The sequence below is a fragment of the Adiantum capillus-veneris genome, chromosome 13, assembly GCF_014529385.1.
Source record: "Adiantum capillus-veneris isolate H3 chromosome 13, ASM1452938v2, whole genome shotgun sequence".
NCBI classification, from domain to species: Eukaryota; Viridiplantae; Streptophyta; class Polypodiopsida; order Polypodiales; family Pteridaceae; genus Adiantum; species Adiantum capillus-veneris.
Window position 1 is genome coordinate 136,393,996 of NC_140943.1, and position 13,186 is coordinate 136,407,181.

The following is a 13,186-nucleotide window of genomic DNA, read 5'->3' on the forward strand; positions in this document are numbered from 1 at the left end:
CCTCCCTTATTTTTAAGCTTGGGAGATAAATTATTGGGGGCTTGCCCCTAACTTATACGCTTATGTAACTTGTAAACAAACCCCCCTCCCCTGCACTTACGTGGTGCGGTAAGTTTTCCATGGTGAATCCCCCGGGGTTCTCATAATGCAAAATAGTCAAGATCTTGATGGAGTTGCCCAACCGAAGTACAGTTTGTTATCAAAGCATCATAAGGGACAACCCTACAAGAAGGAAGCTTCTCTAGGATACTTGCCCTTGATGTCGAAGAGCATCAAGAAAACATTGCCTAGAAGTCTCATCATGGATATGCCTCCCCATTCCATGGGCCCAATCTCAACATAGGGTCTAAGAATACAAGCATAGGCCATCTCAATTACAAGAATTTCCTCATGGCACACTTGCATACACTTTGTTTTCGGAGCATGACAAAAGAATGCTAGAAGAAGGGAGCTTCTCTAGGACATTTGTTGTTGACGCAGAGCACCACACTTGGCCTCTAAGAAAGGATGATACACAAAAATAGGGCAAGTTGCAGCTTGCCAAAAAAATTGCCCTCCATGTGAATAACACAACTCCTATACACACAAGCATTGCCTCAAATACACTCATGCCTAGAAAAGGACACAACAATCAACAAACATGTCCATGAGAGTATTAACCTAGCACATTCTGATGCTTCAACAACTCTTGCATTGAGATCCACCAATAATAAAACTCATCTGCCACCACTGCCAATCATAACATCAAAGTTCTTCTCTAAGCTTTGAAAGCTTTGTCTGTTGAGTCCCACCAAAGAAATCCATGCCTCATTTTGTATTTTATCTTTTTGCCTTTTATATTTTCGAGTTTCTCCCCTAGGAGAAGCATATCTTTGCAACACAAGCCAAGTTTTTTGCATTGACACTAACCCAAATGCATGTAACAATGTGTTAGTGACAACCATGCAGCACAGCTTCTTGAAAAATAGGTCTTCATAATGGGACGCTGCAGGTTATTAAACTATCTAGTGCATTCAACTCTTCTCTGAGTAGCCACTCAGAAACACATCCACATGGGCAACTACAAAGTCTAGTTTATAGTTGAAAAAACAAGAATCGAATGCAACACTAACAAATCCTAAAAATAGCTAAAATTCATAACCGAGTCACTGGAAAGGTCTTGTACAACAAACCACAATCAAGGCCTTTACCCACTTGGCAATATCAAAGATGCATTGGAAAAGTCCTTTCATCCAAGGCTGGATACTCTTGTGCATGGAATCTGACAAAAGATAAGAAATTTTTCGCTTGAAGTTCTTCATTGTAAGATCCAATCTCTTATCAATGTTTGCACTAGAAAGAAAAGAGTGACCATGCTTACAATATTCTCAATCTTTGTGTCTTATTTTCCAAAAACAAATGGCCATGAAACAGATCAAATCGATTGAGTGACACATTTAAGCCTACAAAGGGTGGCAAAGCAAAAATTGTCTCAAATAGGAAAGCTAAAGTATTTATTTATTTCTTGAATCCATAGCACTGGAAAATGGGTTATACAAAGTGGCAAGTGAGTATTGCGAGCAACAAAATAATCAAGCAACTCCCTTGGAACATTCTTTATTACTTAGAGCAAATTGCAAAAGTGCAAGCGGGTTTTCCAATGTGTGTGTTGTCGGTGCTTGCGACAAGCTGAGGGCACCTACCGTCTACTGTCCTAGCACTTTCCACTTGTATTATCCACTTGGAATACATTTCCATCTATAGGCTGATGGGCACGTTTTTTTTTACTGGGACACATAGGACAAGTGCTTTTTCTTGTGGGCTAGCAATAGCAGTAAACATCGAGGGAGATTACACGAGCATTTAGCTTCCTTCAACTCTTTCTGGGATTGCAAACTGTAGTAACCTTAATGTACCTATTGTACATGCAAATGCACCAAGTCTTCCACATCCTTTTTAGTATGTTGACTAGCAATGATCATGTATACATGTCCCTGATTATATTTTGAGTGCAATAATTTGGCTACTTTTTGTGGGTGCCTTACATTGCAGCATCATTGTAACATGTACATTAAGTCATGTCTTATTAATGTTAAGACTGGTTTTGATAAAACATGCTCTTCAATTGTATCTTTAAAGTAGCTTTGACTTATGTGCATATGACACCATTTGTTTTTGCAATCATCCCCTTGCCGTGCCTCTGCAATCGTTCTAATTGAACACATTCATTCAAATATCTTTCCTGCAAATTTTTGGCACATTGACATGGTTCTTGCTTCTACCTGAGTAGTTGTTCTTGGTTCCATTTCCTTCGTGGTGCTTTGGTTTCTTGTAGTTTTTCTAGCATTCACACTTTGATTGGGAGGATTGTAGGTGCCCTTGCTAAGGTTGTTCTCACAGTTTTGTTTTAAAGTGGAGACAACGACATAATCATATGGGTCCATTGAAGACCTTGCCATATTGGGCCTCCTCCATGATGTGAGTGTATAGTAAGAAAAAGCACGCATATTAACGTTTTTGGCATCATAAGGTGGAAATCACCTTTTGTGTAGAGTGTGCATACTTAGCTCCATCTCAAGTGCCCTTTTCACAAATGACGCATGCTCTTTAGTGTTGACAGAGTTTGTCTCGAAGCTTTGCACGTAGAAAAACTTACCGTCGAAGCCTCTTCAATTGGCAAATAGTGCTATTTAGATCCTATTGTTGAAGCCTTTTCTGCCGGTTGGCCTCTCACATTGTCTTGGCCCTAGTGAAACCTGTCAAAACCAATCCGTGCCGACGTGGAACGATCTCAACAGGTTCACGATATACAATGAAGGTTTTTTTATATTTTATAAGATCGTCTCTAGCAAAGCAAAAAGGACTATTCGCGCGGTAAAGCAGAGTCGATTGCTGATGATTGGGCCAAGCATGGCAGGCACATCAAGGAGTTGATGTAGGCCATTGTGCAAGTGCAGCTCCATTTCATTGGCCATCCAAATATAGAATGATGGTTGGAGTTTTGGGGAATGATGAGTGTTTGTTGGGGTTTATTGAGCGGACGGGCTGCATTCACCTGTCAACGCGCAGGGCCACAAGGGCCACATGCCTGAGGCAGGGGAAGGGGCTCGACTCTGGAGGGAGGTTCTCTGAGTGTTTGTTGGGGTTTATTTAGCGGACGGACTGCATTCACCTATCAACGTGCAGGGCCACAAGGGCCACATGCCCGAGGCAGGGGAAGGGGCTCGACTCTAGAGGGAGGTTGTCTCTATGAGCTGATGCACAATGATGTCTAATATCAAGTATAGGGAGTGCCAACCTCCAGGTCCACGCATCCCACAAGGGTAAGGGGTTGGACGAGGAGGGGGCTGGGGGTCGCACACTACGGGAATAGAGAGGCCAGGGGTGTAAGCTGAGGCACAATTTTCTCGAATGTTGCCACCTTGAGTACCAAAGTAATACGTTTTTTATTAAAATCACCCTACCCTCATGACCCTTCTCCTCCCTGTTCTGTTGTTGCAACAGTCCGCGCCGGCACGGACTGGTTGCAGTAAAAGACTAGGGAGGGGTAGGGTCATGCAGGTAGGTTCATTTCTTCTTCTTTTTTTAACGCCAAGCGGACCAAGGATCTGTTGTAGCATGCAGTGCCACATGGAAAGAAAATGGCGCATCAGGCAAAGAAAGCGTCAGCACAAGCATATAATTCAACTGCGTGCCTCTTGGCCAAACAATGGCGAGGCGGCATGATGTTGAGGTCCGTTTTACTCAGATTTTCCACTATAACTATGATTCTATCAATTTATCTCTCAAGCACAGATATCTAGTTTTCTTTGCAATTAGTAACTTCCAAAGGACCACTCTCAATGTGATGCAACTTTTAAACAGAGCTGACAACCTTCTATGCTTCCTTGGTTGATTTTTCCTCTTTCATGGTCGTATCCATCAAGACAAGCCCCAATTTGCACTTGCAAGATTTCATTAAAGAATGTCGTTGTCTGTAAATTTGTTTGAGTGAAGGGGATTTTAGGAGTCATCTTTTCTCACAACTAAGCAAAGAAACAACTCAACACTTACCTGTTTCATGTGAGCCTCATAGAATGGGCCCTTGATCTCTTGTGTTCTTAGGAGATATTGTAGGCTTACGAGGTTATGTGTTAACTTTTTTGAAATATCAAGGTGCCACATTTTTGGTGGGCTATTTTTTAGAGGAGATATGCCACATGGAATTAAATTATACATGTTTCAAGTATGAAGAGATTGCTTGTCTCTCGAGTATTCAGTTTTCATAATGGTTTTAAAATCTCATTTTTTGTCAAGATTATTGGTAGTGAAAGTAATGTGCATGGCATAATTTTTTTCTTTCACCATTGTTGATCTTCTATCAATTTGCTCGGATTTATCTTTGCTCGGTATTTTTTTTGCTCAGTGATTCAAAACCCTCCTAGAAAATTAACAAAGAGTTCAATAATTTTGATAAAAAATTAAGATATTTTTGAGGCAATACCTCATTGATAAAATGTTGCCCACGCACATATTTGGTTAGCTAACAATGATGCTCCTTGCCCGACACCCCCAAAATTTGGTATCTGTAAGTAAGGAGCCCCTCTCTCATTTGTTGGCGATTCTGGGTTTAATTTGAGTGCCATCGCTTGGTAGCCCCTCACTGGTTTCTACATCCTACTTTCTTCGTGTAGCCAAGCTTAGGGTTTATGTGTGTCATAAAATCTAATATCTAGCTTTACCCAAATGATTTTCTCATGCTAAATTGATCATTTAATATGGGGAAAATAAACGGAAACAAGAGCTAGAACATAGATATGAGTTTTTAAGCCAACTCAACATAGGGCAAAAAAGGAGATGGTTCCATCTTATCAAGGGCTCACATGGAGTTGGTCTACTAAAGAACAATGCTTGCATAATGGATCTTGGGAGACCTTAGGTTATCTTCATTAAAGACCTCCAATGGTTGGTGTAAAAGTCCTTAGACCTTAGGTTAAAGCTAGGCCTATGCTTGAGGTGCTTGATAATTAAAAGTGCATGAGATGCTTGACAACTAAGGTGCATGCTTGAAGGTAGGCATGTGCTTGAAGTCAAATTCAATCCCTACAAGGAGGGGGCGTACATGATTTTTGTCAAACAATCTATAAAAGGTCTTAATGTTCTATCAAATGAAGATGGTAGGAATCAAGAAGAGTTAGACTTGTCTAATTTTCTAAATGGATTCCAAGATGTTTTTATCAATGATATCCCTATGGACTTACCTCCAAAATGAGGGGATGATGACCATTAAATTGAGCTCCTACCAGGAAGCTTACTGCCTAACAAGCCTCCTTATCAAGTTTCCCAAGCTCAATAAGAGGAGATCATGAGGTAAGTACAAGAATTGGTAGACAAAGGGATGGTGAGACCTACCTCCTCTCCCTTTTGTTCTCCAATCCTTTTAGTGCAAAAGAAAGATGGTACACACCACATGTGTGTGGAATATCGAGCGCTAAACCATATCACTATCAAAAACTGATTACATGTACCGCGGGTAGAAGATCTATTTGATAAGCTACAAGGTTTGACCTACTTCAGTAGGATTGACTCTAAAAGTGGCTATCATCAAATAAGGATAGTGAATGAAGATATTGTAAAGACCGTGTTCCTTACAACGTTTGGTCTTTATGAATATCTTGTCATGCCTTTTGGTTTGACAAATGCTCCAGCAATGTTCAATCGTTTAATGGAGAAAATCTTTAGACCCTACCGCAAGTTTACTGGAGTGTTCTTTGATGATTTCATCATCTACTCCAAGTCCTTGGAGGAGCACAAGCAAACATCTCTAGGTGATTTTTCAAGCTTTGAGGGAGAACAAGCTTTTTATCAATCAAAAGAAGAGTGAATTTTTTCTTCAAGAGATTCAATACTTAGGTCATATTATCTCTCAAGATGGTATCCGTATGGATCCATCAAAGTTAGAGGTAATAAAGGCATGGCTTAATCCAAGGAATCTACATGAGCTACAAATATTTATTGGTGTGTGTGCATACTATAGATGCCTCATAGCAAAATTCTCTCAAATAGCAGGACCATTACATGACTTAACAAAGAAGAACGTTAAGTACTCATGGATTGCTAAAGAGAAATTTTCTTTTGACAAGTTGAAAGAGAAGCTTGCCTCCCAACCAGTGCTTATGCTTCTGGATCTCTCAAAGCCATCTGAGGTCCAATGTGATGCTTGTGGTGATTGCCTTGGAGCATTCTTGCTTCAAGAAGGGCATGCCATAGCATATGAGAGCCGAAGGCTCAATACCGATGAACAGGTCTTTGGCATATATGAAAAAGAGCTATTAGTTGTTTTTCATGCCCTAGACACATGGAAGCACTATCTACTGGGGACTCCATTTATTTTGTGAATGGACCACCAAAGTCTCAAGTACTTCATGACGCAAACCAAGCTCTCCGCGACAAACAAATGAGGTGGGAAAATTTTCTTTCGCAATTTTATTTCATATTGCTCACGTTGCTAGTAAGCATAATCAAGTGGCCGATGCACTTTCACGACGGCCAAGAGCCAATTCGGTGTCTATAGCAACTCACAATGATCTATCTTCTATGATAGGTGAGTATGCTATTGACCCTGACTTTAAAGACATAATGTTGCCCTTGCATTGGGGAAGAAAGAAGAACCATTCACCCTGCAAGATGGTTATCTTCTCCATGGCAATAGGCTATGTGTTACCCACTCCCTTCATGAGAAAGTCATGTATGAATCCCATGCTCCTCCCTATGTGGGGCATAGAGGCATTCAACCTACTCTTCAAGGAGTAGAGACGTACTTCTATTGGCCTACCATGAAAGTAGACATACAAGAGTATGTTTCAAAATGTGTGATATGCCAAAAGACAAAGTATGATAGAGGGAAACAACCTATATTATTCCAGTCATCATTGCCAATCCCGAATTCGCCATGGGAGAGTATATCCATGGATTTTATCTTTGGATTACCCAAGTCTATCCATGGGAATACAGGAATATGGACAATAGTTGACACATTTAGCTAGCAAGCACACTTTAGTCCTATCAAAAAGACTATTAAGGCACACCAAATGGCAACCCTCTTCATATCTCAGATTTTCAAACACCATGGATTACCAACATCCATCGTGTCAAATAGAGATCCTAATGACCAGTAATTTTTGGAAACGGTCTCTTTCAAAATATAGGTACAAGATTAAATTTCTCTTCGGTCTATCACCCACAAACGGATGGCCAAAGTGAGATAGCCAATATTACAATTCTCGATCTACTAAAGACTTATGTTACAGAAGTAGATCAACACTCACAATGGGAGAAGTACTTACCCCTTATAGAGTATGCGTACAACAATACTATCTATACTACTGCGGGAAAGGCACCTTCTGAGATCACAGAGGGAAGACCTAAAAGTCCCTTGCTACTTAAAGTACATTGGAAGATATTTGATGCTGATGAGTATAGCCATGACCTACAAGAATCTTTCCAAAAGATTAAGGACGCTATATCCATCTCCCAACAAAGGAAAAAGGCTGCTGCTGATAAGCACAGAAGGGCCTTAACATTCAAAGAAAATGATTGGGTCTTACTCAAGTTTCCCAAGGCTCGATTAAGGCAAACGACAGGCAAAAATCCTACAGGCCACCAAAAGTATTATGCTAAAAGCTATGTCTCCCAAGCACCAAATGGATTAGTCATCCATCTTGGAATGACGTCGTAGGGTAACAAGGGATCCTCTACCCGCTATGAAAACTAGACTAATGACCAAGACTTTATCTTCTTTACCATAGTCGTGGATGACTATGGTTTCAAGGGAGAGGTAATTTCATCAAATCTAATATTTAGCTTTACCCAAATGATTTCTCATGTTAAACTGATCATTTAATATGGGAAACTAAATGGGAAACAAGAGCTAGAACATAGCTATGAGTTTTTAGGCCAAGCTCAACATAGGGCCAAAAGGAGATGGTTCCATCTCAGCAAGGGTTAACAAGGAGTTGGTCTACTGAAGAACAATGCTTGCATAATGGATCTTGGAAGACCTTAGGCCATTAAAGACCTCCAATGGTTGGTGTAAAAGTCCTAAGACCTTAGGTTAAATCTAGGCCTATGCTTGAGGTGCTTGATAATTAAAAGTGCATGAGATGCTTGACAATTAAGGTGCATGATTGAAGGTAGGCATGTGCTTGAAGTCAAAGCCAATCCCTACAAGGAGGGGGTGAGCCCTTGAGGCTAGGGGCATGAGAGAGAGAGAGAGAGGTCATGCAATTGCTAACCCCATGTTTGATGACTAAGGTGCTTGAGGTGCTTAAGCATGTAGGAGGCCAAGTTTCTTGGGGCCTTGAAAGTCAACATGCATGCCTACAAAGGAGGAGGCCAGCCACACAAGTAGGGGATGAGGTTGAATGACTCCCCTTTCTCCCAAAGGGCACCCCTTGCTCAAGAGACAAAAGGGACACATGTCAAGCCCCTAGCTAAGTTGCCCCCATAGTGCGCCTAAAACCTATTGGTTGAGCCCTAGAAAGGACCAATGAGAATTTAACTAAATAAGTTAATTGTTTAAGCATTTATCAAGCCCACTCTCTCAAAGAGGAAAGGAGGACACTTGTCCAAAGACTACCCCTATTGCTTGAATGGACCCAGACTTGTGATTGGCTAGGCTTGAAGGAGCCAATGAGCATAAGGCATGAGCTACAAGAGGGGGTCAGCATGTAGGGGGCTTGCTTGCAAGATATACTCTCTCTCTCTCTCTCTCTCTCTCTCTCTCATCCTAATATAACTTACTACTAGCAAGTACATTATACACATGAGAGAAGGTAAAACAATTTACTAATTCACTGTTAAAACTCTAAAGTGAGTAAAAACTTTGCATTGGAAAGCGAGTGAAAGTGAAAACTCTGCATTGGAGAGTGTATACTCATGTCCGCATTATACTAATGTATCATCTCAAAATGCCATTATGTTTTAAAGTGATGTCCACATCTATTGTGGTGTTCCTTCAAACAGCTTCCCACAAGACAATGACAACAAGTGTTTCCTATAAAGATGGCCTTTGAGCTTCAAAAATAGAAGCACACGGGTCCTTTCGTTTGCCTCAAAGTATCTAGCACCAAGTTTTTATGACTCCCAAGCATCCAAGTGGCTCCATCCTTCAAAGCCACATCCAATTCTAGAATTTGACCTCTATCAACATAGGGGCCTACAACCTAAATTTGTGTTATATCTTCTCTTGTGTAATCCCAATGATGATGTGTATTCAAGATTAAACCCAGTCCAATATTTTTTTTTTTATAAAGCTTGAATAAGAGGTTTTGCTTAAAACCTTCAAAAGGATCAATGACTCCAGTAACACCTGTGTCTGTATCATGGAACAAGTATGTATAATTGTCTTTTAGATACGGTACCAGTGAAGCCCTCTTCTTCTACAAGCCCAAAAAGGAGGTTGAAAATCTAAGATTTCCCTTGAATAACGTCCCATTGATCATCTTGCTTGGAAATTAGTGCAAGTGCATAGAGCCTCCAAAACTTCCGTGAGTGCAGCAAATGAGAGCACGTAAATGCGAGGGATTAAACAACTGCCAATTCTCTCTCTCTCTCTCTCTCTCTCTCTCTCTCTCTCTCTCTCTCTCTCTGTGTGTGTGTGTGTGTGTGTGTGTGTGTGTGTGTGTGTGTGTGTGTGTGTGTGTGTGTGTGTGTGTGTGTGTGTGTGTGTGTGTGTGTGTGTGTGTTCCTACATTGTTAAGTCTTCCTCTCACACCCTCCCCAACTCCTGCACCCAAGTATTGAGCATCGTGCAACAACAGGCCTGTGTGCTCCAACCCACCCCTTTTTTTTAGATTGTGTGAGCACACCACATTTGGCATCTCGACCCAAGTAGTACCAAACATCAATTTCAAAAACATATAAAATTCCCATTATGGTAGATTATAAGAGGAAAATTTTCAAAATAACCGGCATGTTTTACAATTTAACTCTATTTTTATGAATTTTCCAAACAAAATAGGTGCTTTAACTCTATTAAACAAGTAGAGTTTAAAAATCATATTACTGCTTGTAGTTTAAAAAACAAAATAATCTGCGTATTTTACAATTTAACTTTATTAAACAGGTAGTGCTTTAAAAATTATACTAGTGCTTGTAGTTTAAAAAACCAAAATCATGTATGTATTGCGTAGGTGCATAAGCACCTACCTGTTTGTTGATATGGACTAGGAAAAGGACAACCTTGCAGACCACAATTCCTCATATCAGCAACTCCAAACTAGTTCCAAAAATTGAAGATGATGGAGTGTATCCGCAACCAGGTTGCATGTACCTGTCATAGCTAGCATTGTGTGTGTGTGTGCCTGTGCACGCGCATGCGTGCACGTGCAAGAGAGAGAGAGAGAGAGAGAGAGAGAGAGAGAGAGAGAGAGAGTTTGCGTGTGTGTGTGTGTGTGTGTGTGTGTAACACTCTGGATGCATAAGCCAACCAATGTCTAGCAAGTAAGAAGCAAACCCCTAACCAAATCGATGCGAGCTAAGAGAAAGGTAGATGAGGCATACAGCCCGAAAGGGTGATGATTTAAACAAATGGCATGAGGAGCCAGGCCTGCACGATCCTGTCGGTGTGGGTGTGTGTGATATGGCAAACAAAGAGCTTAGAGATAGATTAAAAGAACCCAAACCTTCCAAGAGGATAAGGTCCCACGTGTGTGTGTGTGGTCGCGCCTTTGGATCCCCACCACTACAAGGCAAAGGTATATCCACATGGGGTCAGTCCAATACCTTTTAAGCTCATGATGGCCGGCATTATGGTGAACAGAGAGCTTAGAGATAGATTAAAAGAACCCAAACCTGCCAAGAGGATAAGGTCCCACGTGTGTGTGTGTGGTCACGCCTTTGGATCCCCGCCACTACAAGGCAAAGGTATATCCACATGGGATCAGTCCAATGTGGGGTCGGTCCAATACCTTTTAAGGTCACCAACGACTAGTATGATCATGACCCTTAGTTCAAGATAAAGAAGATAAATAACTTAAAGGCTACCACCTTTCCTCGAGTAAGTGGGTGGCCCAGTAGTAGGTGAATAATGTAGATGGTTAATATTGTAGACTAGAGTCGACCAATGGGGACACAATCAAAGAGAGATCATGTCCATAGATACTTCTAACATTAGACGGTTACTCTAACCTTCAAAGTATTTGGTAATATGAGGATTAGGTAGTCATGCTTACTTAATGGGGGTGCTTAGGTAGGGTATAAGTATCGTGTATTTTAGGATACGAGCGTAGATCAAAAACCTAGAACCAGATGGTGAGAAAGGTAGCATTGGGAATGATTGTAATTAAATAATGAAGTAGGTGTGTATAATACAGTAACCACAATTGGTTAAAGACACGTTCTCTGAGCTACCATTTAACATTAATATGTGTGCATGCCAAAAACACACAGTTTCGATTCCTTGTCTAAAATAAGACCCTCGTCTAAGATATTAGGGTTATATACTTCTACTTTTAGCAAAGGGGGCCTAACAGAATGAGTTAAAGGTATGTTGCAGGCATGAACCCGCATGCAAAAATGCACTTGGTCTAAAGGTATGTCTCGATAAGTGAAGGTTATGAGCTTGTAAGGGAAGTAAAACAAGCTGTGAGTATGTCTGAGATAATAGGGTACTAGTTTTTGATAATGTAGATATGTGTGTGTGTGTGTGTGTGTGTGTGTGTGTGTGTGTGTGTGTGTGTGTGTGTGTGTGTGTGTGTGTGTGTGTGTGTGTGTGGCCCTCCCCTATCCCAGAGGAGAGATCCACTTGGTGGAGGATAGTCCATCGAGTGGACCTATCCCCCACCAATTGCAACAAAATATGGTTAAAAGTAACAAGGTTGTGCTATCTTGCTCAAAAGGGTCGGGTTCCTTTGCAACTGATATGTTATGTGTTGAGACAAGTTCAATATGCAAATTGTCCGATAAAGGGGTCCCTACCCCCAACCAAATAAGAACAATTTAACGACAAAAATATCCAAATAATCAGTATGAAGTGTCCAAATAGGCAATTATCATATGGAAAAAGGTTATTGTTTTGGTAAAGTGGTGCCAATAGGGCTAAATTATATACGCATCACATTCCTAAAACAACCATCTGATTACGTATACTTAGTCAAGTTTAGAGTCAAAGAGACTCTGCCAATCTAAGGTAATCGAACTATATGGTATATGTGCTTGACCAGATTAGGAGTCGTGGCCCCAAGCCGCTAGAGACAAGTGTGTGTGTGTGTGTGTGTGTGTGTGTGTGTGTGTGTGTGTGTGTGTGTGTGTGTGTGTGTGTGTGTGTGTGTGTGTGTGTGTGTGTGTGTGTGTTTAAGAATGATTATCTAACAATAGTTTGATTTCACAAAGTATTGAACCATACAATGGGACTAGAGACCAGTCAAAGTGTAACAAACCAAACCTTATGTATATATTAGATAACTAGTAGATAAAGTTAAGATTACAGTTGACATTGATACTAACATATAGTGTATTACATGTTATTATCAAAGAATCATATACAAGGGTTATCTATCACTAATAAAAATAACCGAACATTGGATGATCTTCTGTTATTGCTACAGTTTCCATTGTAATCCCAAGGAAAGATTCTCTTACCTGTCACCATCCAAAAAACAGGCATTACCTGGGAAGACAGGTGTCAATGACTCCCTCCCCTTGTTATTGGTGTCAAAAATTACAACAAAAACTAACATCATAATAGAGATCAAATATTAGGTTTAAAGAATGAGCCATTTATGTATGATAAAGTTTACATTATTTAATTCCATAAAAAATTGGACAGCATCTCTTTTGTAAATTGGATCAATTCTCAAAAATTCTAGGCTACTGCCATCTCATCAAAGACCCCCACTTGAGGATTAAGGCTCTTTTAACATATGTGAACTATTTTCAAAGTAAACATTTGTTTCAAAAATTATGTATTTATCCACCAAGAAGGGATAGCATCAAAAAAGTACTTTACAATTGTGAGTTCACCACTATATACTTACCTTCATCAAAAGTGAGTTCCTGCATACAAAGATAAGAGTACATGTGTTTAGGACCATTTTCAAATTGATCTCTATGTGATAAAAGAGAGGAACTCTTGTAAAAAGTCAGCCAGAGCTTTGTTTATAAAATGGACCATTTTCAAACTAACCACATACTAACAAAGTAATAACAGTACGCGTGTCTATGTGTG

The 13,186-nt window shown here is 40.3% G+C and overlaps 1 pseudogene; it reads right to left on the bottom strand.

Moving 5' to 3' along the window:
- Positions 1-8,805: 8,805 nt before the first annotated feature.
- LOC147444923 (hydroxyacylglutathione hydrolase 2, mitochondrial pseudogene) lies at positions 8,806-9,461 on the bottom strand (annotated as a pseudogene).
- Between the last annotated feature and the right edge of the window lie 3,725 nt (positions 9,462-13,186).